General features: G+C 45.7%; 2 long non-coding RNA genes across 2 annotated transcripts in view; one reads left to right on the top strand and one right to left on the bottom strand.

The window, feature by feature from the left end:
• The first annotated feature begins 301 nt into the window (after window positions 1-301).
• On the top strand, window positions 302-5,321 carry LOC138424183 (uncharacterized). Its single transcript, XR_011250669.1, has 6 exons — window positions 302-419; window positions 548-704; window positions 1,223-1,420; window positions 1,517-1,659; window positions 3,021-3,677; window positions 4,177-5,321. It is a non-coding gene; the product is annotated as an uncharacterized lncRNA (long non-coding RNA).
• A 12,107-nt stretch (window positions 5,322-17,428) lies between these two features.
• LOC138424222 (uncharacterized) overlaps window positions 17,429-26,729 on the bottom strand; it is a 151,015-nt gene continuing 141,714 nt past the window's right edge. The window contains exon 3 of the long non-coding RNA XR_011250697.1: window positions 17,429-18,502. This is a non-coding gene — a long non-coding RNA (uncharacterized lncRNA). The remainder of the gene's footprint in view (window positions 18,503-26,729) is intronic.

Genomic DNA, 26,729 nt, shown 5'->3' with positions numbered 1-26,729 from the left:
CGTCTTCTTGGGCAAATACTGAAGGAATGATACAGGCGCCTCTGCTTCACGCACACAGGAAAATGGAATGAAAGTTCCTGACTTTGAACGCTTTTAGTCCAACAGTCACACAGCCACTGACGGCTAAGAAGTGACCAGAAAAAGGCTCTTCCCTTGCAAGAGACCCCCCCCTTCCTCAAGGAGAGCCAGGCAGGGTGCGCGGGACACAGCCGTGCCGATAAAAGCTCTGTCGGTGTGGTCTCCAAGACGCTTCCATCTCCCCGGACTTTTACGGTGACATTTCCTGGCACTCCTGAAGCTTGTTCTTGGCTTTGAAAACAAGGCTTCAGAATGTCTTCATTGTTTTACCTACACCGGTACTGGCAGCGCCTGGAGTTTTCCTGAAGGAAACTGTAGCAGCGGGAATTTTCTGTAACACTGTAATAAGGGGGCTTTATCCTTTCAAAAATACATCCTTTCTCCTTGTTGCCAGCTCTCCCACAGCCCTGTGAAAAATGTAGCTGAGGAGTTACTGAGGCGTTTTTATGTTTCTCCTGTCTCCCTGTAGTTCCTAGCAAGCAACAGAAGGCAATTATTCTGGAGTGCGCGCTTAGGCTCGCTGGCTTGAAGGAAGGAAGGAATGAACCGAAATGGCACCTGTGTGCTCCTTTCCCGATTGTGTGAGACGTGAAACGGAAACAGTGACATCTGCTCGAGGGGAGCTGGTGAGTCTGACCGCCCCCGGGACCTCAAGTGAGTGACATCACTGTTTTATGGGTGCAGAACTTGGGGAGGATGAAGAGGTTCTGAAGATGGATGGTTGTACAGTAGTACGATTGTACTTAATGCCACAAAACTGTACGCTCCCAAGTGGTGAAAATGCTGAACTCTGTGTTATATACGGTGGTGGTTGTGGATTAGCCGTTCAGGCGTGTCCAACTCTTTTGTGACGCCTGGCTCCTCTGTCCGTGGGATTTCCCAGGCAAGCACACTGGAGTGGGTTGCCATTCCTTTCTCCAGGGGATCTTCCTGACCCTGCTTCTCCTGCATTGCTGGTAGATTCTTTACCACGGAGCCACCCAGGAAGCCTTGTGTTATGTACATCCAACCACAGTTTTATAAAAGGAATTGTTGGTATGGTATTCAGCTAAGCATAGAGTAAGTCTTTAGTAACGCTTGCTGATTGACTATTAGTCTAAGGTTGATCTGGGTGTAACCTAACTGCATGTTTTCTCCCAATAAGCTTGTCAGGTGCCTCGTCATCCGGCATCATTATCCTTAAAGGAAAGTGGATATGGCCTACTCTTCACTTCAGCAATCATATGAAGATAAGTCTCTACCCTCTTGGAGGAGCGTGCTAAGTCAATTCAGTCATGTCCGACTCTTTGCAACCCTATGGACTGTAGATCACCAGGCTCCTCTGTCCAAGGGATTCTCCAAGGCAAGGACACTGGAGTGGGTTACCACGCCCTCCTCCAGGGGATCTTCCTAACCCAGGGATCGAACCTGCATCTCTTATGTTTCCCTTCATTGGCAGGTGGGTTCTCTACCACTAGCGCCACCTGAGAAGCCCATTGGAAGAGCAGCAACCAAATTTAAGGCCTTGACTCGACTCCAGGGGCAGACTAGATTGGACTAGAAGGAATCCCAGTGGCCTCGCCTGTGATCCGCTTTGGACTGGTGAGTGATCTATTCTGGACCAGTGATACCCAAGGAGAAGGTGGCTGCAGGTTCTGTGAAAGTCCTTAGAGAAGGTGGACAGCCACATGGCTCCTGACAGCCACCTCCAGAACAGAGGGGGTCCAAGCATAGCACGGAGCTGATCTGTAGCGGGTAGGGAGCAAAGGCACACAGAGCCTGGGCCCGCTCCTCCCCCACAGGTACTGCTGTCTCCACTCCTCAAGCCACTCACCTCTGACTTCCAGTTTGCACGCAGGGGAGGTTTCTTGAATTCTGTAGCCAATCGGAGCTGGCTTTTCTGTCACCTGCAGCTGGAAGCAGGGCTGATCCCCGTGAAGCTAAATAAACATAAGCTTTCTCTCTCTCTGCTTACGCGGGCCCTTCCAATGTCCCCAGAGGGCCCAACGAAGCATCCCCATGCTTTTGTAAAATTTTGCAAAGGTCAGATATTTCAAGAAAAAAAGTGTAAGAAAGTGTTAGTTGCTCAGTCATGTCTGACTGTTTTTGACCCCGTGGCCTGTAGCCTGCCAGACTCCCCTGTCCATGGGGATTCTCCAGGCAAGAATACTGGAGTGGGTTGCTATGCCTTTTTCCTCCAGGGGATCTTCCCAACTCAGGGATCGAACCCAGGTCTCCCGCATTGTGGGCAGATTCTTTACCAACTGAGTCACAAGGGAAGCCCAAGAATGCTGGAGTGGGTTGCCATTCCCTTCTCCAGGGGATCTTCCTGACCCAGGGATCCAACCCAGGTCTCCTGCATGACAGGAAGATTCTTTTCCAACTGAGCTGCCAGGAAAGTCTTTTTCTATTTTAACTGCAATGTTTGAGACCACTGCCTCTCTGCCTGGATGTCCGTGTGTCAGGTTGCTTGGGACGGTTGGTGCTATTGAGGCAGCCTAGGGAGTTCAGGGATCTGAGAAGGGGGGATGGAAGGCCTTGGTTCAGGGTTACTTTGTGGCTAAGCCAAGAATTCTCTTACCTTCCCCCGAGCTGACTCACCTGGTTTAACACCTTGCAACCCTCTATGTGCACCTATGTGAAGCTGAGCCTACAGCCAAGGGCTTAGGAACCACGGGGTCTTCCGGATGCACCTTTATGTCCTGGCTCTGCGCTCTGTGTGGTTTGGGGCCACAGATACACCCCTTTTCTCATCCATAAAAACGGGACTCACTTCACAGAACCATGGTAAGGATAAAATCATGCAAAGACCTTGGCATAAACTAAGGGCTCACATAGTGAGAGACATTAAGGTACTGGATCTGGCCCTTAAAAGGATGACTCAGTGTATTCAAAGCCTCATTCCATGGATTACAGAGTCAAAGTCTTTCTCAAATACCCTACTGTCTTCTGTTTTTTTCCAGGTATCAGTTAAGGAGAGGCCAGGAAGATAATGGTTGAGGCCAAACAAGGACATGTGTGGGTGAAGCGTGACCGCAGGGGAGGGTGTGGTCTGTGACAAAGCAGTGACGGGCGGCCCTGCCAGGGAGCAGCCATCTCTGCTCCAGCCAAGCGTTGCCAGGCAGTGGAGGTTGCGGGATGCCAGTATTGTTAAGAAAAGCCAGAAAATCAGATTTTTTCCCCCTGAAATTCTCCAGATTTTTTAAACTCTTCAAGTAATTAAAAAAAAAAAAAGTTAAACCCTGTCCAGCCCAAACGAAATAGAAGTCAGGGCTGAATTTGGCACAGCTTCCCGGTTGCTACACTTGCTTTGAAGTCTGGAGGTCAGCCTGTGAGTTCCAAATGCCAAGGCCACCTGGCCTCTGTCCCTGCTCTCTGTCCGTTTATGTCTCCACCCAGCCTCTTGACCCTCGAAAGGCAGGGAAAAATACTTTTACGTGTGGATAGCTGAAGATTTGATGTGAAAACCATCAGAGGGAAGAAGTGGACATTTCTGCAACTCCCTCCCCCTCGTGCAGACATTCTGTTTCCTTGGAGGCCAAAAGTCAACCTGCTTCAGCTGAATTCATTTCAACCAAATTTCCTAAATACTGCAAGCTAAGCACTAAGCTAGGCCTTGGGTATGTCTTTTTTTTTTTTTTTTGCATGCCTACTGTGTGCTTGGCATGGAATTAGAAGTTTTAACTACTTCATCTCACAACAACCTTGTGAGGCAGAAAGGATTGTTGCAGCCAAAATCTTGGCTGTCTCTGCTCCCGAAGTTGAATAAAAAAGTACAGAGACAGAATTTGGAGGCAATAGAAAGGTGGCTTTAACCCTCAGCGGGTGGAAGGGGGGAACATAGTACTCCCATGTCTCAAGGGGCTTCCCTGCTGGCGCGAGTGGGAAAGAACTCATCTGCCAATGCAGAAAACACGCGAGACACGGGTTCGATCCCTAGGTCGGGAAGATCCCCTGCAGGAGGGCATGGTAACCCACTCTGGTATTCTTGCCTCAAGAACTGTGCCCCTGCCCCTTTTTCATGAGGAATCTGGTGGATTACATAGATGAGGGCTCACAATCAGGGGTCGGTGATGCAGAACGAAAGCCTAAGGATCTTGTATTCTTTTTCCTCTTCAGTTCAGCTGCTCAGTTGTGTCTGACTCTTCGTGACCCCATGGACTGGAGCACGCCAGGCTTCCCTGTCCATCACTCCTGGAGCTTGCTCAAACTCACGTCCATCGAGTCAGTGATGCCATCCAACCATCTCATCCTCTGTCATCCCCTTCTCCTCCTGCCTTCAATCTTTCCCAGCATCAGGGTCTTTTCCAATGAGTCAGTTCTTCCCATCAGGTGGCCAAAGTATTGGAGTTTCAGCTTCAACATCAGTCCTTCCAATGAATATTCAGGACATATTTCCTTTAGGTTGGACTGGTTGGATCTCCTTGCAGTCCAAGGGACTCTCAAGAGTCTTCTCCAACACCACAGTTCAAAAGCATCAATTCTTCAGTGCTCAGTTTTCTTTATAGTCCAGCTCTCACATCCATACATGGCTATCAGAAAAATGATACCTTTGACTAGACAGACCTTCATTTCCTCTTGCATTGTTTCAAAAACAGTTATCGGCTGGTGTCAGGTAGCCTATTTGAATTTGTACTGGGGTCTCCATTCTGTGATACAAAAAGGAGAACTTCAAGAGGTGGTCTGCAAAGAGAGTGCTGTAATTTCGAGCACCAAACACGGGATGTGAGTAGCATAGAGTTAAAAGATAATAGGTGCAGAAGTAGTTCATGCTACTTTGAGGGTGATAGGTACAGGATGTAATTTACATATCAGGTTAGTCTTGATTACCGACTAGTGAGCAGCAACAGCTGAAGTAAGAAAGAACTCTGGAAAGGGCAAGAGAAAAAAGACAACTTGTCCCTCTTTTTTTACTGCAGCAGGATCCTTTTCATTGCGGAAAAATAAAGACTCAAGATTGGTGAAGCTCAGACATAAAGAACAGACCTGCGGTTGCCAAGGGGGAGGCGGCTGAGGGAGAGTTGGAGCGGGAGGCTGGGGTGAGCAGACGTGAGCTTTTCTATATAGAGCAGGTAAACAACAAGGCCCTAATGCAGAGCACAGGGAACTATGGCCAATATCCTGTAATAAACCATAATGGAAAAGATGAAAAAGGACGTATATATTATGTATAATTGATCACTTTGCTGTACAGTGAAAATTAACACAACATTGTAAATCAACTAAACTTCAAAAAAAAAAATAAATTAAAAAAAAAGAGTGGTGAAGCTACTTGCCTAAGGTCCCCTTACTAGTCAGTGACACAGCTGGTCTCAAGCCCTGTCTGTGAGCTGTGCTCCTCCAGGTCCCTTGCAGGCTTCAGGCTCCCATTCTTTTCTTTTCTTAGATGCAAACAAGTGAAGTGTAAAACTTGCAGCCAATGTGCTAAGCATTCCAATGTGCTAAAGCATTCCAGTGAACGTGCTAGAGGAAGACAGGAAGGGGAAGGGCCTCCCCCAGTGATTCTCCTGCACAGGGATCGCCTGGAGCTTTTCAGACCCAGGGGGTTCTGAGTCAGAGGTCAGGGGCGGGGCTCCGGAGTCTGCAAGCCTAAGAAGTGCCCAGGTGAAGTCCTGCCTGTTGTTCTGTCTGCCACACCTTGAGAAGCAAGGCTCTATCCCATTGATAGGGACAGAATGAAGGGGCACAATAGGTGATTCAACAGTTAATCTCACTAGGGATTGTAAGTAGAAAACTTTGGGAGACCCCTGTAAGTTAATGATTACTTGAGAAAGCAGGTTTGCTTAACCACAACACCAAGCAGGCTTGCTTAGCAACAGAACCACATAACAGAAGCACGAGAAGGCCCCCAAACAATAAGACAGCAGAGGCATGGGACCCACACCCTGCCCAGTGGGCTCAGTGAGTTAGTAACCCTCAAAACATCTTCTTTGGCCCCTAAGACACGTTCTTTGCACAACGCCCCCCAAATAATAAAACAATAGAAGAAAATAAGGCCTACAACCTGCCCAGTGGTGTCATCAAGTTAATAACCCCTCAAACAAGCTCTGTGTACAGAAAAAAACAATAATTTATGTAAGGGTGATTCAAAATGAAAGACTCTCACTGTACTGAGACCTGAAAGTATTTTTCCAAAGTGCTATGACAATCCTTGTGTAGAGTCGTCTCTCGTGCTGTTGAAAGAGGGTGTTTGCTATAACCAGTGTGTTCTCTTGGCAAAACTCTGTTAGCTTTTGCCCTGTTTCACTTTTGTACTCCAAGGCCAAACTTGCCTCTTACTCCAGAGATCTCTTGGCTCTACAACATGGATATCACCAGGCGGTCAATACCGAAATCTGATTATATTCTTTGCAGCCGAAGATGGAGAAGCTCTATACAGTCAGCAAAAACAAGACCTGGAGCTGACTGGAGCTCAGATCATAAGCTCCTTATTGCCGAATTCAGACTTAAGTTGAAGAAATTAGGGAAAGCCACTAGGCCATTCAGGTATGACCTAAATCAAATCCTTTATGATTATACAGTGGAGGTGACAAATAGATTCAAGGAATTAGATCTGGTAGACACAGTGCCTGAAGTACTATGGATGGAGGTTCATAACACTGTACACGAGGCAATGACCAAAACCATCCCCAAGAAAAAGAAATGCAAGAAGGCAAAGCGGTTGTCTGAGGAAGCTTTACAAATAGCTGAGAAAAGAAGAGAAGTGAACGGCAAGGGAGAAATGCAAAGATATACCCAAATGAATGCAGAATTGCAGAGAATAGCAAGGAGAGATTAAAAAAAAAGAAAGCCTTCTTAAGTAACCAATGCAAAGAAATAGAGGAAAACAATAGAATGGGAAAAACTAGAGACCTCTTCAAGAAAATTGGGAATATCAAGGGAGTATTTCATGCAAGGATGGACATGATAAAGGACAGAAATGGTAAGGACCTAACAGAAGCAGAAGAGATTAAGAAGAGGTGGCAAGAATACAAACAGGAACTATGCAAAAAACGTCTTAATGACCTGGATAACCACAATGGTGTGATCACTCACCTAGAGCCAGGGATCCTGGAGAGTGAAGTTGAGGGGGCCTTAGGAAGCAATACAACAAACGAAGCTAGTGAAGGTGATGGAATTCCAGCTGAGCTATTTCAAATCCTAAAAGATGCTGCTGCTCAAGTGCTGCATACACAGCAGTGGCCCCAGGACTAGAAAAGGTCAGTTTTCATTCCAATCCCAAAGATTTTCATTCCAATGCCAAAGAATTCACACGCTAGCAAGGTAATGCTCAAAATTCTCCAAGCAAGTCTGCAGCAGTACATGAACCGAGGCCTTCCAGATGTTCAAGCTTGGGTTTAGAAAAGGCAAAGGAATCAGAGATCAAATTTCCAACATTCATTTGATCATAAAGAAAGCAAGATAATTCCAGAAAAACATCTATTTCTGGTTCATTGACTACACAAAAGCCTCTGACCGTGTGGATCATAACAAACTGTGGAAAATTCTTAAAGAGATGCGAATACCAGACCACCTTACCTGTCTCCTGAGAAACATGTGGGTCAAAAAGCAACAGTTAGAATCGGACATGGAACAATGGATTGGTTCAAAATTGGGAAAGGAGTATGTCAAGGTTGTATATTGTCACCCTACTTATTTAACTTATATGCAGAGTACATCATACAAAATTCTGGGCTGGATGAATCACAAGCTGGAACCAAGATTGCTGGGAGAAATAGCAACAACCTCAGCCAGGCAGATGATACCACTCTAATGGCAGAAAGTGAAGAGGAAATAAAGAGCCTCTTGAGGAGGGTGAAAGAGAAGAGTGAAAAAGCTGACTTGAAACTCAACATTCAAAAAATTAAGAGCATGGCAACTGGTCCTATCATTTCATGGCAAATAGAAGGGGAAAAAGTGGAAATAGTGACAGGTTTTATTTTCTTGGACTCCAAAATTACTGCAGACGGTGCCTGCAGCCATGAAATTTAAAGACATTCGGCTCTTGGCAGGAAAGCTATGACAAACTTTGACAGCATATTAAAAAGGAGAGACATCCCTTTGCTGACAAAGGTCAGTATAGTCAAACCTATAGGTTTTCCAGTAGTCATGTGAGAGTTGGACTGTAAAGAAGGCAGAGCACTGAAGAATTGATGCTCTTGAATTGGAGTGCTAGAGAAGACTGTTGAGAGTCCCTGGGAAAGCAAGGAGATCAAACCAGTCAATCCTGAAGGAAATCAACCCTGAAAATTCATTGGAAGGACCGATGCTGAAACTGAAGCTCCAGTACTTTGGTCGCCTGATGCAGAGTCGACTCACCGGAAAAGACCCTGATGCTGGGAAAGACTGAGGGTAGGAAGAGAAAGGAGTGACCGAGGAGGAGATGGTTGGATAGCTTCTCAGATCACTCACCATGTCCACCCACTCAAGTGGACTCAATTTGAGAAACCCTGGGAGACAGTGAACGACAGAGAAGCCTGGTGTGACGCAGTCCATGGGGTTGCAAAGAGTCCGACACGACTCAGAGCCTGACTAACAGCAACGACAGTCCTGGACCGTCCATACCGGGAGGGACAAGTAAAGCTCCCTGCCCTACCCGGGGGAGGAGCTGATGCTAGAAACACGATGCCTGCTCAAGAAAGACAAAGAAGGTCTTCTCCCCTCCCTACTTTTTCTTTGATTATAAAACTGCAGCCCACTAAGTACTCAGGGCATGGCATTTCTCACCCACCCGCTTATAAACCTCACAAGCGTCCTATTCTAATAAATCACTTCTTACTGGCCACTTCACTCTTGCTGAAATCTTCTCTGCACTGAGACATAAAGGCTATGGTGCCAGAGCTCATAACACTGTACAGGAGGCAATGAGCACCCATGAAACACCACCAGTCGGTTGCACCACGATCTCAGACCCTTTGAGGAGACCGACTTTCATGGCGTGGTGACACGGCAAGGACACAGGCGGTCACTGTGGACCCATCATGGGTCTTTTGACATGTAGCTGTCCGGCTTGCCAAGGACTTTGAGGCCACTGTCCAATTTAATCCTGAGTTATCACTGTACACATGTTACAGATGGGGCTCGGGTCTCTGAACAGTTCTAACAAATCCAGTCTTCCCGATTTCAGGCAGGGGAAATGAGCTTGCAGGAAGGATTCAGCACAGTAAATAATGGCGCAAACCCACCCACCCCCAGAACCCATGTGAAAGGGGCTAAGACCTAACGAAGCCCAGAGGGACTGGTGGAGGGGTGAGATATGGTGAGTGATTTGAGAAGCCTGGGCACTGGCCAGGCTGCCAAAAGTGGTATCTCAGCAGGGCCGTGCTTTTTTCCTGGGGCAGATGAAGTTCCATGCCAGGAACCACCCTCTTCACTTAAAGGAACTGAGTCTGAGCTTTCTTGAGAGGCCCAGCCTTGTGGCCACCATATTTATGGTTGCAAATGCTCGCCTGCCCTGTGACATCCCACCCCACAGGGTGGTTTTTTTCAGATGCCAGTGATGTGCATGGCAGTCCTAAGAGTTGTCTGCCAGCCTTCCATTTTTATGACTTACTGGTGAAGACACATTGAGAGATTCCAAGGACAAGACACACAGGCATTGGGATGAGAAAGAGGGCATTAGGAACTTGGGGGATTAAGCTCTGAGGTCCCTCATCATGAGAGGTGCACTGGGCTGTCACCTTGGAGCCCCAGCAGTAGATCTCTTAGGACAGCAGATGCCCACAGCTCAAGTTTTCTGGGCCACTGTATAATCTCGGTCTTCAGGCATCTCTGCGCCTCTCTGTGGAAACTGGAGGAAGGAGGGCTATCGCCTGCTAGTCAGGGCTTGTGATGGACAGAAGATCGGGTCAGCTCTGTGATGCTGGGTTTCAAAAGACTCAAGTCACACGGGAAATCCTGGATAAGTACAGTCCTCTCGGAGCAATAAACATGTGCTGCTTCTTCAAACCCTCCTGAGTTACCAGAAATGTGCTCTCATGCCCTAATGAGAACCTCACTGGTTTCTAAATTTCCCCTGGTCTAGCTGGAACTGATTCTCTGAAGGCAGAAGAGGTTAAAAACGTGTTTTGAGCTCCAGGCAATTAGTGCAACCTTGCAGAACCCCTGACACCAAAAGGACTTATATTGGATTTTATTTAGTATTAATAATGATCAAATGCAGTTTCATCGTAGCCCTTAAGATTCTACAGGAGAACATCTTCTGGTTTGAGACTCAAGGGAAGACAAAGTTATGCTTCAGGCATAGACTTTGCCAGGAAAATATAATCAGGAAATGAAAGGCCTTCCAAACTAGAGCCTTGTGCTCCTATTTTTAAAATATGCCATGAATGTACATCGGTGCAGGTGCTACGGAAAACAGGATGGAGGTTCCTCAAAAACTGAAAAACAGAGCTGTCATGTGACCCAACAACCCCACTCCTGGGCATATACCCAGAGAAAACCATAATCCAAAAAGATACTCCTATGTTCATAGCAGCTCTGTTCACATTAGCCAAGATGTGGAAATAACCTGAATGTTTATCAACAGATAAATGGATAAAGAAGACATAGTCTATATACTCAATGGACTACTACACAACCACAAAAAAGAATGAAATAATGCCATTTGCAGCAACATGGATGGACCTAGAGATGATCAGACTAACTGAAACAAGCCAGAAATAGAAAAACAAACGCTATGGGATATCACTTATATGTGGACTCTAAAGTAAGCCACAAATGAACGTATCTACAAAACAAAAACACACAGACATAGAGGACAGACTCACAGCTAGGGGAGGGGCAGGAAGGGATGGGAAGGGTTGTTGTTATTTTTAGTTGCTAAGTTGTATCCTACTCTTGCGATCCCAGAAACGGTAGCCCACGGAAGCCTCTGTTCATGGGATTTCCCAGGTAAGAATACTGGAGTGGGTTGCCATTTCCTCCTGCAGGGGACCCCAGTCTTCTGCTTGGCAGGCAGATTCTTTACCACTGAGCCACCAGGGAAACCCATGGGAAGGATTAGGAGTTCGGAATTAGCAGATACAAACTATTATTATATATAGGAGGGATAAACAACAAGGTTCTAGTATAGCACAGGGAACTATATTCAGTATCCTGTGATAAACCACAATGAAAAAGAATATAAATATGCGTGTATATATATATATATATGTATGTGTGTATATATATATATTTGTATAACTGAGTTTGCTTTGCAGTACAGAGGAAATCAACACATTATAAATCAACTACACTTCAATAAAATTAAAAAAATAAAGTAAATTAAAATAAAAACACACCCTGAAGGCAGGCCCCTTCTGGCAACCCTGGTTACCAACAACAGCAGGGGACCTCACAGTGTGGTCCCAGGACCAGGCACATCAGCATTTCATGGAATCTTGTTAGGAAAGCAACTTTCAGGCTCTGGTCCAGAACTGCTGACTCAGAGAGTCTGGTGGTGGAGCCCAGCGAGCTCTGTGTTTCACCACGTGCTGTGACAGACTGTAATGCTTACTTAAGCTGGAGAACCACCGTTCTGCATCGGACGACAGCAGTGGATCCACCAGCAGATACATTTGTAATTGACCGGCATGGTGTCTGAAATTTTCTAATTTCCAGTGTTTCAAAACAGGCATTTCTATATGAAAATTTATGTTCCTGGCTTTTCTTGGGAAAAAAAATCAGAAGGTCTAGCCACAGGGGACTCTCACAACTGCTTGGCAATAATTGCCTGGTGCTCAGAAGAGGCAGCCGCTCTTAGAAAGGGCGTGAGCCCTCCTGGGAATGGCGGCCCTCATTACCCGCCTCACCGGCTGGCTGCTCTCACTTCCACTGCGGGCCTTTGGCCTATGTAATGCCTAGTGTCACCTTGAATTGAAGTTGATTCATAAATGCCTGTTTGCTGAACACGTGCGAGAGAGCATGGGCTTTCTGCTCCCCTCGCAGGTTTCTTTTCTCCCTGACGCGTATCATTCATATCCTCAACTCCTTCCACTTTTGGCTAAGATGGGAAAAAAAGGACAGTCTTGGTTAGGGCAATACCCAGAGTTTAGGCATGGAAGTCGTTCAGTAACCAGAAGAAAGAGGTTCATTTGTTTTGCCTACATTCCCCTCTGACCTCTCAGTCTTGAGAAAGTGAATCATTATCACGTTCAGAGGGAAGGGTCACTGCCCTTCTTTCATGCTTGGGCAGGCTTTTATCCTGCCCAAGGTTTGAGGGTGCTCAGGGTAGACAAGTTCGTTCAGCAGCTCGTGCCCCCCGAGCCTGGGATGGTCTGGGACAGTCACTCCGCTCTGTGTGACACTGGGCTGGGCTGCAAGGACACAGAAGGTGATAGAGATCCTTCTCTTCCTTTTGGGGATGGTTGGCAGGGTCAGCAGGTAAAAGTCACTTTGCATTGTTAACGCTCAACACACAGTCCTAAACATTCCCTTGCTGGCGGCAGACACTCTACCCCATCCTCTCTAACGTCATTCCGTCAGTCCCTTTCTGTGCCCCTTTTTACAGAAGTGAAAAATCCCTCTTTATAGAGGAAGGGTCTCCCATGGTGCTTTCATCCATTAGGTCAACTGGTCAGCAAGCGAGGGGAAGATTCTGGGGAAGGAATTAAAAGCTTGGGAATGAGAGTGATGAGAGGATGGTTGTGTGTGGATAGGGAGGGGATGCTGACAAAGATACACCTGGCTTTTCTAGAGCACCTGGGACCTGCCCCCCCGAGGCACCCTCAACTGAAGATAAACTTTCTCGTTTCTGAACATACATCCATGGAGGCAGCTGGTGTGCCCGCTGGGGCCTCACTCTCCACCGGGACCCAGCGGCGCTGGGTGGGAATCAGCCACCAAAATAGGGTTTCTCTGATGGATACACACAGATGCTGACTACTTCCTGGGGCCTGCTGGCTCAGGGACGTCTGGCCGAAAGAGGGCATGTGGGTCCTGGGGATCAAGTCAGCGACAGGGAATGGCGAGTGTTAACGGGAGGCTCAGTGAGGATCTTTTGGTGGGAGGCTGAAGTAAGAGCCGAGGTCGGGCAGCAGAGGGGCGGAGGCGGGAATAGATGGAAAAGAAGTTTGTTCAAGAGAAATGGAGCGGAATGGGGACTGGGGGATGAGGCAGAGCGGCTGGAGGCTCACTCCCGTGGCCACCGCGGTAAACCTGGGGCTCATCTTGACTTCACTGGCTCGGGGCGGGTCTTGAGTAATGCTTACTGTCAGTAGGACCCATCTTCAAAAAGAATGCGAGGTGGGAGGAGGGAAGGGGGCAGTTAGACTCAGGAAATGTAGTCGTCAAACATAAGCCTCACCGTAACCCAGCCAAGGATGGAGTTTCATTCCCATGGAGCACAGCTATCAGCTGTCCTGTTTATCCTTTGACATCTGGACGGAGACGGTTCTGCCCCTGAGACAGGACACAGCCCACTCTGAGATGTCTATGATGCCCCCTCATGTGACTTCTCAACCACCGTTTTCACACCCACTTGCCTTCCAGGGCCACATCCTCTCTGCTCTGGCCTCACCTTCCTCCTTGTCCCACACCTGGCCTCTCTCCTTAAACCACCTTTTGTCTGAGTGGCAGACGTTATCCAAGTTTGGAAGCAGCAGAAAGCTTTTAATTACAAACAGCATAGGATGATACTAGATTTTCTTGACCTTAACCACCTTGCCTTCACCAGCCCAGCCCTGACATTGCTCTCTTCCCCTCCAGATCCCATCTCCATTGCTCACACAGCTCTCTCCCATCCCCACATATCTCTGATACCCTTTCAGTTCAGGGTGTGTTAGCTGCCACCTTGCCTCACTATCTCCACGCAGACCACTTTCTGGGGTTCTCTCTCTCCCTACCGAGGGTGACCCATCACAATGTTTCCTGAAAAATAAAAATACATAATAGGGATGCTGTGCATGCTAAGTCATTTGTAATGTCCTACTCTTTGCAACCCCATGGACTGTAACCCCCCAGGCTCCTCTGTCCCTGAGATTCTCCAGGCAAGAATACTAGAGTGGGGTGTCATGCCCTTCTTTGGAAGATCTTCCCGACCCAGGGCTTGAACCCATGTCTCTTACGTCTCCTGTATTAGCAGCCAGGTTCTTTACCACCAACCACCACTTCAGAAGCCCAAAAGGGATGCTAGAGAGGTCAGAATAACTTTTTTCACTCTGCTACAACCATTTTACAGTTGAAGACTCTGAGGCTCCAAGAAATTAAGCAGCCTGGCCAGGACACATGGCTTCTGAGCCACCTGGGGAGATATCTGAAGGAGCTTCCTGCCCCACCACCCCCAAGCTGCTGGACACTCAGAGGGCTTCAGCTGGTGGGGAGGCTTGTCCTGCTGTTTCCTCTCTGTGTCGTGAGCCTCCTGTACTCCCAGGGCACCGGCACCATCTTTTACAGCAAGGTCGTGGAGAGAAGGCTGTGACGGGGCCAGCATTCCATCATCCCCTCTCCAAGGGGGAAGAGCCGTGGGTGCTGGGGCAGGCCAAAGTGCTATGCTGTCAGCAAGCTCCATCCTCCAGCTGTAGCCAGCCTAGCACACTTGTCTCAGTTTAACACACCGCCAGGTACATTGTACCTCGTAGCTCAGAATCAATAAAGTCAAGGCAATTTCCTTAACATGCCATCAATAAGAGATTATGGGAGGGGGAGGGTTTTCTTTAGAAGCTAATGCCTTACTAAAGTTCAAATGAGGCAATATATAGTAAAATAAATTCAATCTCTATTTTCACTCCTTGCAATTTTAGTGGAGACTAAATGAAATGGAACTGTGTTGATCCTAACCCGTTCAATATATCTTCACTTCCTAAGAACCAAGGTCATTTTTACCTTCACGGGAAGGGAGGCAAAATATAAAATACTCACCCATACCGAACAGAAATGCATTTGCAGGGTTTTGAAAGCTAGGTAGATGGCTGATATATTATGTAATTCATTTCAAGGCATAGCTGAATGTGTTTTATAGATAGTGTTTAACCTTGCCAATTCTGCTCTGAGATAATCCCCCTTCTGAGGATAAAAATCGTATATTTAACATAAAAGGAAAGGCTGGCAGAGAAAAGTAGCATAATGTGTTCTGTACAACAGATAACCAGAAGTTGCTTACACAGAAAGACGATCAGAGCAAGTTCTTTGCTATTTTGCCTTATTAGCTAATCAGCATGTTCATATTAATCAGAAGTGAGGTGATAACCACTTGAGTGGCTGTGTGCTACTGAATGCCAAAATATATCCAGCACCGTGTGGCAGGGTGGCGTGCGGGCCGTGACACAGACCCCACATGGATCCTCTGTTCTATCATGTAACTGTTCTGTGACCTTGAGAAATGTACTTAACTCCGTTGAGGTTCAGTTTTCTTGTTTTTGTTTTTGTCTGTGAGTGGCCATTGCTACAATCACTGTGGCAGCTAATACTCGTTATTTATTTATCATTCATTCCTCTTCTTCCTCTTTTCAAACAAATCCCCAATTTTGCTCAAGTTTTCCCAACCCCTAATTCCATAGAGGAATGTTGATTCATCTCAAGCAGTACATACAGCCTCTGGCATCTATTATTGATCCAGGGAAGGGCATGTGGTCCCAGTTGGTCTAATCAGATTAGAAGAAGTATTTTATTGTCAAAATGACTATACTACCCAAGGTCATCAACAGATTCAAATGAAATTTATCAAATTACGAATGGCATTTTTCACAGAACTAGAACCAAAAAAATTTCTTTTTAAATTTGTATGGAAACACAAAAGACCCTTACTAGCCAAAGAAATCTTAAGAAAGAAAAAGGAAGGTGGAGGAATTGGGTTCCCTGACTTCAGACTACACTACAAAGCAACGGTAATCAAAACAGTATGGTTCTGGCACAAAACCAGATAGATCAGTGGAACAGGAGACAAAGTCCAGAAAAAAATCCATACACACTTATGGGCAATTAATCTATGACAAAGGAGGCAAGGCTCTACAATGGAGGACAGTCTCTTCAGTAAGTGGTGCTGGGAAAGTTACATGTGAAAAATGAAATTAGAACATTTTCTAACACCATACACAAAAATAAACTCAAAATAGATTAAAGACCTAAATATAAGACCAGATACTATAAAGCTCCTAGAGGAAAACATAGGCAGGACACTTTGATATAAATCACAGCAATACCTTTTTGGATCTGTCATCCAGAGCAATGGAAATAAGAACAAAAATAAACCAAATAAGATCTAACTAAACTTTACAGGCTTTTGCACAGCAAAGCAAACCTAAACAAAATGAAAAGACAACCCAGAGAATCGAAGAAAATATTTGCACAGGATGCAACTTGGATAAGGGATTAATCTCCAACATACACAGCTTAGGAGAAGGAAATGGCAAGCTACTCCAGTATTCCTGCCTGGAGAATTCTGTGGGCAGAGGAGCCTGGTGGGCTGCTGTCCATGGGGTTGCACAGAGTTGGACATAATTGAAGTGACTTAATAGCAGCAGCAGCAGCAGCAGCATATACAGCTTATACAACTCAATACCAAAAAAACAAACAACCCAATTAAAAAAAAAGGGACAGAAGAGCTAAATAGACATTTCTCCAAAGAAGATATACAGATGACCAAACACATGAAAAGATACACAGCATGACTAACTATTAAAGAAACGCAAATCAAAATTACAATGAAGTATCATCTCTTACTAGTCAGAACAGCCATCATCAGAAAGTCCATAAATAATAAATATTGGAGAGGGTGTGGAGAAAAAGGAACCTACACTATTGGTGGTAATGTAAGTTGGTACAGCCACTATGGAGAACAGTATGGAGGTTCGTTAAAAAACTACAAATAAAGCCACTGTGTGATCTGGAAATCTCATTCCTGGGCATATATCTGGAGAAAATCATGCTGTGAAAAGATACACGCACTACTATTTACAACAGGTAAGACATGGAAGCAACCTAAATGTCCATCCACAGACAGATGGATCAGGAAGATGTGGAATATTACTCGGCCATAAAATCAATGAAATAATGCCATTCGCAGCAACATGAATGAGCCTGGAGATGATCACATTAAGTGAGCCAGACAGAAGAAGACAAATATCATATGATACAGTTTGTATATGGAATCTAAAAAGATTATACAAATGAATTTATTTACAGAACAGAAAGAGACTCACAGAGATAAAAAATAAACCTATGGTTTCCAAAGGGGAAAGGTGTTAGGGGGATAAATTAGGAGGTTGGGATTAACATACACATACTACTGTATATAACATATACAACCAATAAGGACTTATTGCATAGTATAGGGCACCATCCTCAATATTTTGTAATAAGGTATAAGGGAAAATAATCTGAAATATATGTATATATATATATATACATATATATAAAAAACACATGCAGCTCTTATACAGCATTCATCTTCTGTGATACAGTGATATCCACACCCTTGGTATGAAGGAAGATTTACTTGGTTAGTGCATTTAAATAATGTAAATTTTTATAACCAATCAGGCTGGTGATACATGTCATCTCTACAAGATTTTGATAAGTTACACCCTTGCTTTAAGGAAACTTCCATATACACATGAAATGATTTATCCCAGTTTTGGATGGCATCATTTATAGCTGTAAAATCAATAAATTCACCCTAATTTTACTAAATAAAAATATACATTCGTGTATATATATATATGTATGTATGTATCAGTTCAGTTCAGTTGCTCAGTTGTGTCCGACTCTTTGCGACCCCATGAATCGCAGCACACCAGGCCTCCCTGTCCATCACCAACTCCTGGAGTTCACTCAGACTCACGTCCATCGAGTCCTTGATGCCATCCAGCCATCTCATCCTCTGTCATCCCCTTCTCCTCCTGCCCCCAATCCCTCCCAGCATCAGAGTCTTTTCCAGTGAGTCAACTCTTCACGTGAGGTGGCCAAAGTACTGGAGTTTCAGCTTTAGCATCATTCCCTGCAAAGAAATCCCAGGGCTGATCTCCTTCAGAATGGACTGGTTGGATCTCCTTGCAGTCCAAGGGACTCTCAAGAGTCTTCTCAAACACCACAGTTCAAAAGCATCAATTCTTCAGCGCTCAGCCTTCTTCACAGTCCAACTCTCACATCCATACATGACCACAGGAAAAACCATAGCCTTGACTAGACGGACCTTAGTCGGCAAAGTAATGTCTCTGCTTTTGAATATGCTATCTGGGTTGGTCATAACTTTTCTTCATATATACATAGATATATGAGTCACTGTGCTGTATGCCTGAAACTAACACAGTTCTATAAATCAACAATACTTCAATTAAAAAGTTATAAAAATAAATAAATTTTGAAGCCAAAAGGAAACACCGGATGTTTTCACTTTCTCCTGGTGGTTATGAACAGGAAGCAGATCGTCTCCAAGGTCAGCAGTCGTCATCTTGCAGCCACGTGGGGAGCTAGACTTGATGTGAAGGCAGTAGTGAGCATGACAAAGCACACGACCCAGAAGATTACCTAACAGCTCTACAGGATAGTTCTAAAGAAGTCAGGGAATTTGATAAAGATAAAAGGAGAAATTAAAGGCTAGAAAATGAAAGAGTAACCAATAAACCTTAGACTTGAAAAGACCAACAAAATGATCAACCTCTGGCAAATCTGATCAAGGAAAAAAATGGACAAGATAAAAATCTGAAAGACACAATTACAAACTTATTCCTGCCATCTTATTTTAGTTTTATATTTTAACATCGTATGTGTTCTCTTTCCCCCTGATTCTGGTTTTTAGTGGACTGACTGCATTTTATTTGATCCTTTTCCAATTTAATGACTTGAGAACTTATATATTACTTCTCATCTTCTAGTAGTTACCTTTACTTTGCAAGTAAAAATATTCCATCATATTTTTTTCTATCCATATTTAAAGTTAATAACTGTTTATATCCTCTTTCCAAATAAGAACATAACTTTGGCATATGTTTATTTCTCTAGTCTCTGTGCTATCCCCCTTCCATCCCACTGCAGTAACCTCCCATGCTGAGATCATTTAGCATTTTATCTTGAATTTTTATTGTTTCTATTAAGTCCATGCCTTTTCAGACAGCTGTGAATTTTGTTGATTTCTTTGTCACTAAACCTCAGCCACACAACTCACATGGTCTTTTTCTAGTCTAGAATTTGTATTCTATAACAAAAGAATCAGGACCAAATTCTCCACGGTGAACACCCTGTCTGATCAGCATCACTTTTCCTTCTGTCTCATTGTCCTGGTTCTCTCATGGCAGAAAATATCTGACTTTCCTGAAACTTCTAAGTCTTTGCCTTCTGTCACCATCCTTCGCTCCTGACCCACTCAGGTGACACAGAAAGCACGGTATGATCACCCCCTGTAAACTCTTTCTCTCTCTCTCCCTTCATAATGACTCCTGGAAAAACAATCTGGTGAAGCCCAGTTTTCTGCTTAAACTATGTTTGTGCCCAAGAAGCTCAATATTACTGGAGAAAATCGTATCACTTTAAATTTATGACCTTAGACCTCACAAGGGCATGCCACCCTTCCAGACACTTCTACTACTCTTCCCCAGTAAATGTACATTTCCACCCCCACAAACAGATGCTTTACTTCTCGAGACTCCAGAAGCTAGTCACCCCTAAGCCTCAGGCAGAACCTCAATTCCGACTTCATAGAGAAAAGCTTTAATTAGCGCTAGAGGACCTTGTCTTTGCACCTTTTGGTCTCCCATATGGTCTGTATTTGTACCTCATTGTGATGTCGGAAAACTTGTGTCCCTTTCTAAGTCCTGAATTTAACCTTGCATCCCATCCCTCTCTGGGGTTTTGCTGATAGCTCAGTTGGTAAAGAACCCACCTGCAATGCAGGGGACTCCAGTTCGATTCCTGGGTTGGGAAGATCCACTGGAGAAGGATAGGCTACCCACTCCAGTATTCTGGCCTGGAGAATTCCATGGACTGTACGGTCAGTCCATGGGGTTGCAAAGAGTCGGATGCAACTGAGCAACTTTCCCTTTCACACCTCCCTCTAAACTCGAGGATTTGCATACTGGGATTATCCCCTTTCTGTCCTGCGCTGACACTCTCTCCCTTTCAATTAGGCATCACATGTATTCTATCTTAAAATCTCCCTCCTTGAATAAAACCCTCTTGATCTGGCATGTTTTTTCAGCTTTCCTATCTCTCTGTTCCCAGTCACAGCTAAAGTCACTGAAATATTTGAGTATAAACAAATCTTTCAAATTCCTTGCCTCCCATTTTCACCTCAGTCGCTCCAGCCACATTTTAGTCTCATCTGCCCTCACCAACAGCACTTTTACTAAGGTTGCCTTTGACCTACATCTTGCCAAACTGAAGGTCAATTTTCTGTCCTCACCCAACCTCTTGGTGGCACCTGATCCAATTCACTGCTCCCCTGTCTGACAGCGGACTTCTGATACTGAGATAACACTCTCTTTTCTTATTCTCCCACCCACACTTTCCCAGTCTCCTTAATTGGCTGCCAGCTTCTTTCCTGATCTCTAAAAGTTGGAGTGACCAAGGCTGTTTCTTTGATCCCTCTCTATTGGTGGTCTCCTCCAGCTTCAAGCATGCAAATAAAATGCATGTGTTGACAACATGCACATTTTAATCAACAGACCTGATATTTCCTCTGAGTTTTAGACTCATATACTCAACCATCACCTCAGCACCTTCACATCCTTGTCTATTAGACATCTCAAACTTCACGTGTTCAAAGACAACCAGAGGTGAGCCCCCCTCCCAATCCTACTCACAACTGTCCCCTCTAAGTCATAGCCATGGTGAGACCATTTACCAGATTGAGACTTGAACCCACATGCTGGGACTCAAACCCAGCCACAACCCAGTTTGGGACTCAAACCCATGTGGCTGGGACTCAAACCCGGCCAAAACCCTGCTTGGGACTCAAACCCACATGGCTAGGACTCAAACCCAGCCAAAACCCAGTTTGCGACTTGAACCCACAATCTTTAATTAGAATCACTCACCTGATGTCTGGACTTACTGAGGTTCAGGTTCTTTGTGTCTCAGAGCAGAAGGGATTCAGCAAGAGGCAAGGTGATAGGCAAGAAGTAGATTTGTTAACAGAGGGTGCTTGTAAGAGATGCAAATGGGCAGGCAAGGCAGCTCTGCCCTGAAGACTGAGTGGGCTACAATTTATAACGGGAAAAGGGGAGGGGAAAAGACCGCCTTCTTCAGGTAGAGATAGATGCAGACACTAAGGCACACAGCATTAGCACCGCCTTCACTAGCTCCTGCTTTATACTAGGCAGGAAATAGACCTGGGTTCGATCCCTGGGTCGGGAAGATACCCTGGAGAAGGAAATGGCAACACACTTCAGTATTCTTGCCTGGAAAATCCCATGGACGGAGGAGCCTGGTAGGCTACAGTCCATGGGGTCACAAAGAGTCAGACACGATTGAGTGACTTCACTTTTCACTTTCATGAGGTCAAACTAGGATTATCATATTAGTAGAAGGGTGGTGACTTTTCCTCCATCTAGTGGCCCGGGCATATCTTGTGGTTTTGTTTATAGTTTTATAATTAAGCAAGACTGCTTCATTGAATAATGTTCCAATAGCTTTCTTGAGCTATCATTGACTTACAAAGGCCTCCTGAAGTTTCCTAGGTTTCCTTCTCTATCCATAGTGCCCTACTGGGATTTCTACAACTATGTATATAATTATTCTATTCTATCTCTCTCCATGGTACTCCATGTCACCACCCTCCATGGGGTTTATGATGCCAAGAACGTGGTTAATTTCAGTTCTTCTTTTTCCCTCATACCCTGCACACAATTCATTGGCAGGTCTCACTGGCTTTCCCTCAAGTTCATAACTCAAATCTGTCCACTTCCTTTATAACAACACTATCTTCAATTTAGTTCAGTTTTCCTTTGACCTCAGATATCTGGATCCAAATCCATGCAATTTGCATAGGGTCTATCAGCTGCACTGGACCTTTGGACTCTCACTGTGTGCGACCCACCTGCGGGTACTTCTGATTTCTCCCTTTGTCTCACTGACATGATTTGAAATCATGTATATATTTATGTAAGTTGCTGCAAAACATTTTCTTATAACTGGGCAAGGCTCAGGTCAATAAATAAATATGTGAATTTGACACCTCCTAAAAGAAAGAGGAGAGTTTGATATAGATCCTTGGATCTTTTTTAATTATTTATTTTTATGCATTCAGGATTCTGTGCTACAACTGACCAGGTCACCTTGTACTGTCCCAGAGGCTAATCTGATGTTTTAATAACATTTTAGGATTAGCTGCATTATTCAAAACTGTACCATAAAGGACCATGAACTATAAACCAGCTCCACAGACACCTAACCACACAATGTCATCAAAACGATATCCCACGTCTCCATTTGCATTGGAGTGTAGCGGTGGAATAAGGACATAGGAAGTCCTCTCTGAATTCATATTTATGATATAATATATTTAAGATCACCTTCATTAAACCGTCTATTTCTTTGAGACAATTCTAGCATTGAATTTCAAGGAGAGGTTGGTACCGTGGTAGGTTATTGTGTCTTTAGAAGAAAGTAAGTCTAGAATAACAAAAGAACACAGCAGTTGCCATCAGACATGAAAAAGGCTACCAAAGGGCTGGGGTTTTCCTGTGTAGCCCCAAGAGTTAGAACCAGGTCAAAGGGTTTAGTTCAGAAACAGAAAGAAACTTTCTCATGGTCGAAGCTGGCAGAAGATGGAGTAGTTTAAGCTGGCTGTTGTTATTTTAGGTCTTGAGACAGGTGAAAAATGAGAAGAGTGGATAAGGTCAGCTGTGCCCTCTGGTTGACAAAAGTGAAGTCTCCATTAGCTGTGAAGCAAAAGGACACTGCTCATCCCTAAAAAGTTTACAGATATTCCTATGATACAACCGTGAGTTGAAGATGATAAATTCTGAGTGTTTAAGAATGTCACCCAATCATGATAAAAATGTGGGTGTTTGAGGGAAAGGCTTGTGACTTCTCTAAGGGAGTTTCATTTTTGTTTATTCTGTGTAGACGTTTCCCAAGGTGACGGTGAGAGAGGATCCTTAACCCAATGAGGAGGGCTAGGAGCTGAGAAAGTTGGAGGGCTTGCGGAACTCTGCTGCGGCTCACTTGGGCTATCGGCCCCGTACCCTGAGTGATCAGTGAAAAGAATGAGAAAGGGACTTCCCTGGTGGTCCAATGGTTGAGCATCTGCTTGCCAATACAGGGGACACAGGTTGAATGGAAGATTCCACATGCTGCCGAGTAACTGAGCCTCTGGACCAAGACTGCTGACCCTATGCTCTAGAGTCTCTGTTCCACAATAACGAGAAGCCTGCACACCACAGCTAGAGCGTAGCCCCCACTCGCTGCAACTGGAGAAGGCCCGCATGCAGCAAATAAGACCCAGCACAGCCAAAATAAAGAAAAAACTAGCAGCTCCAGGGCATTCGAATCGTTTTTTAAAAAATAAGACAGAGAGAGAAAGAACAAAAAAGGATTGCTCTGTCTTGGCATGTGAAGTGTTAACCCTGGGCAGTGTGCCCCGCAAGTGAGCAGCGGTGAGTAGCTGCATATGTGAGATACTGAGTGAGTCAGGGCTGAAACTGTCCATTTTGACTTTCTTGTGTATTGTTACATGCGTATTCTGTCTTTCCATAGTCTGGAATTCTGGCAGTCCTATTTGAAAAGCAGTATTTCACAACAAGCATTAATACTTGTGCATTTGAATTCCATATTCTAAGCTGCCTTTCACCCTATGCTCACGGCCAGTGGCCACGGCTTCCTCATCGGTCAGTGATGGTCAGAAACACTGGGGCACCTCACCATCAGGACAGCAATGGGTCCATCCCACCTGCCTGTCCTGGGTCAGCTGCTCTGCTGCCCACAGCCAGGAGTACAGGGAGTGAGCCTCCCACGGTGAAAGCCTTGACCACTAGGGACAGAAGCTGGTGTCCTTTCCTTCTCGCCTTCCCTTTTCCCGGCACTCCACTCCTGTTCCTTAGGACCAATCTCCCAAATCATGCAGCTGCCAAGCAAGCCCAGGCCCCAGGTTCTGCTTCAGGGAGTACACTTGGCCGAGACAGACACCAATTTGTTTCACTTTGTGCACGCTCCTTTCTCTCCCTGGGCTTCTGTTTCCTCTTCCTTGAAATGAAAGAAGCAAGCTTGTTCGTTCCTCCCAGAACTAACAGTCTATACAATAGAGGAAGATTGTCAAGAATTCCAGGAAATCCCATCTTTCTCACTAGTTCCTTTATCAACATTCAAGTGAGTTAACTACAGTTCAGATAAGGCTTCCATAGCTTGAAACACTTCCATTCCCCCTTGCTGGGCTTCCCCAGTGGCTGAGGAGTAAAGAATCTGCCTGCAGAGCGGGAGACAAGGGTTGAATTCCTGGGTTGGGAAGATCACCTGGAGGAGGAACCCATTCTAGTATTCTTGCCTGGGAAATCCCACGGACAGAGGAGCTTAGAGGGCTATGGTCCACGTGGTCGCAAAGTGTCTGACATGACTGAGTGACTAAACAGCCACAAAAACTCCCCCTTGTGTGGGCGCAACAATTCTGTTTTAGAGTTTCTGTTATCTCCCTGGCCCTTTAGAATTCATCCTGAAGTAGCAAGAGAAAAAGCTATCAGAGAATGCAGGAATACAAGCGGTCCCAGGCCCACTCCCTTACAACTTTCTTACATTCATGATGAATACCTCACCCAGAGAAACCTGGAGTGGGGTTTGGTCTCTGTAAATGACAGTGGCATCGCTGAGCCCAGTGGTCACAAAGGGCAGGGACACAGATGACGTGCTGTCAGCAAACACTGGTTTCGGTCACACGGCGCAATAAAGGGATAAAGACAGTCAAGCAGCTCTCCACTCAGAAACTTCACCTTGAGGGTCCAGACCTGAAACACTGGACTGAATACATTTTAGGAAGTAGCAGGCTCCCATTCAGCTACACACTTTAGGCAGTTGAAGATGGAGACAAAATATTTAGTGAAAATGAAAGTGCTAGTTGCTCAGTTGTGTCCGATTCTGCGACCCCATGGACTGAAGCCCACCTGGCTCCTCTGTCCATGGAATTCTCTAGCCAAGAATACTGGGCTGGGTAGCCATTCCCTTCTCCAGGGGATCTCCCACCCAGGGACTGAACCCGCATCTCCTGCACTGCAGGCGGATTCTTTACCGTCTGAGTTACCAGGGAAGTCCCACAAATAAAGCACATTGAGGCTTATTTATTGGCTGTTCCTGATCTAAGTAGCAGAAGTCAGTAGAAAGGTGCCTTATGGCCAGAGGTTGGAATTTTTGCACTCAGATGGTGGGGGACAGTCTCATGGAGCCAGAGTGCCAGGAGGAGCTTCCAGCTTCTAGGGTGCCTGGGACTAGGGCCGATAACTTCCGGCACTTGGGCATCTTTGCAGAGTTTGTAGGGGGTAGGGTGGTAAAGCTGCCACCCAGTGGAGGTTTCAGTGAGGTTCTTTGTCTACATTTCTAACTCCACCCACTGCCCTTTTTTCAAGCCGCCATCAGATCTCCTGGGAATGGCCCTCTGATTGGTTTTTGTGCCCCACCGGCTCTGTTCTTTCTGCACAAGGCAGCCAGTGTGTTCTTTAAAACATTAAGTCCCATCATGTTTCTCCCAACCTAAATACCCCTGGGGATTCTCACTGCATTAGAGAAGACCACAAGGTCCTACTTGATGTGTTGTTCCTGCCTCTTCAGACCCACCTCCCTCACTCCCATGCTCCAACCCTCCTGTTCTTCTCTCTCATCCTGGAGGATTCAAAGTGTCTTCCTGCCTCTTCCTTCCCTTGGTTGGTGACACGCTCTGTTTTGCATCCAGGGCTCCGCGTGGCTGGCTCCTCATTGTTTGGGTACTGATTCAAAGGTCACCTCTTTGTGAAGGTGTCTCCTGACCCCCTGAAGTCCCTGTGTTGCGTCTCCTTGTTTGTCTCTGCAGCTCTGTCACTATCTGAAAAGATATTGATTATTTACTGACTTGTTTGTTTCCTCTCCTGGCCCAGAAGAACATCTGCTCTAGGACCGCAGGGGCGCCTGTGTCGTTGGCCACGTCACCTCAGCAGTGTGGCTGTCCTTGGGACTTGTGTTGTTGTCCAGCTGCTAAGCTGTGTCTGACTCTTTGTGACCCCCTGGACTGTAGCCCATCAGGCTTCCCCTGTCTTTCACTGTCTCCCATAACTTGCCCAAATTCATGTCCACTGAGTTGTGATGCTGTCTGACTGTCTCATCCTCTGCCACCCGCTTCTCCTTTCCCCTTCAATCTTTTCCAGCATCAGGGTCTTTTCAAACGAGTTATTAGATGCTCAATAAATATGAGTCGAATTGCTGATTCCAAATGTCCTCAGGAATTCTCAGTTGTGTTCAGAGGGCACCAAAGTCTTCCAGAAAGAGAGCACTCCCCATACCCAGGAGAATGCAGCAGAGGGAACTTGGAAGGTAAAACCCCAGCCCATGGGGTCGCAAAGACTAGGACATGACTGAGCGACTAAGCTCAGCACAGCACGACTCACAGGTAACAAATCCCATCTCCCAGGGACTGGGAACAGAACGTGTGCCAGGAGGCCGCCCTGAGACCGACCACCTGGCAGGCAGGCAGTGGGCTGCCCAGCACACCTGAGGACGCTCAGGGTCCTCCCCCTCCCATTCCCAGACACACCCCGTGCAGCGCCAGGGGTCTCAGGAAGGGAACGCCAGTCGCCTAGACACTGAGTGGCCCCCAGAGGGAAGAA

This window comes from Ovis canadensis, chromosome 19 (genome assembly GCF_042477335.2).
Source record: "Ovis canadensis isolate MfBH-ARS-UI-01 breed Bighorn chromosome 19, ARS-UI_OviCan_v2, whole genome shotgun sequence".
In the NCBI taxonomy this organism is placed as follows: Eukaryota; Metazoa; Chordata; class Mammalia; order Artiodactyla; family Bovidae; genus Ovis; species Ovis canadensis.
The sequence above is the reverse complement of the archived record's forward strand: the minus strand, read 5'-3'. Positions and strand labels throughout refer to the sequence as shown.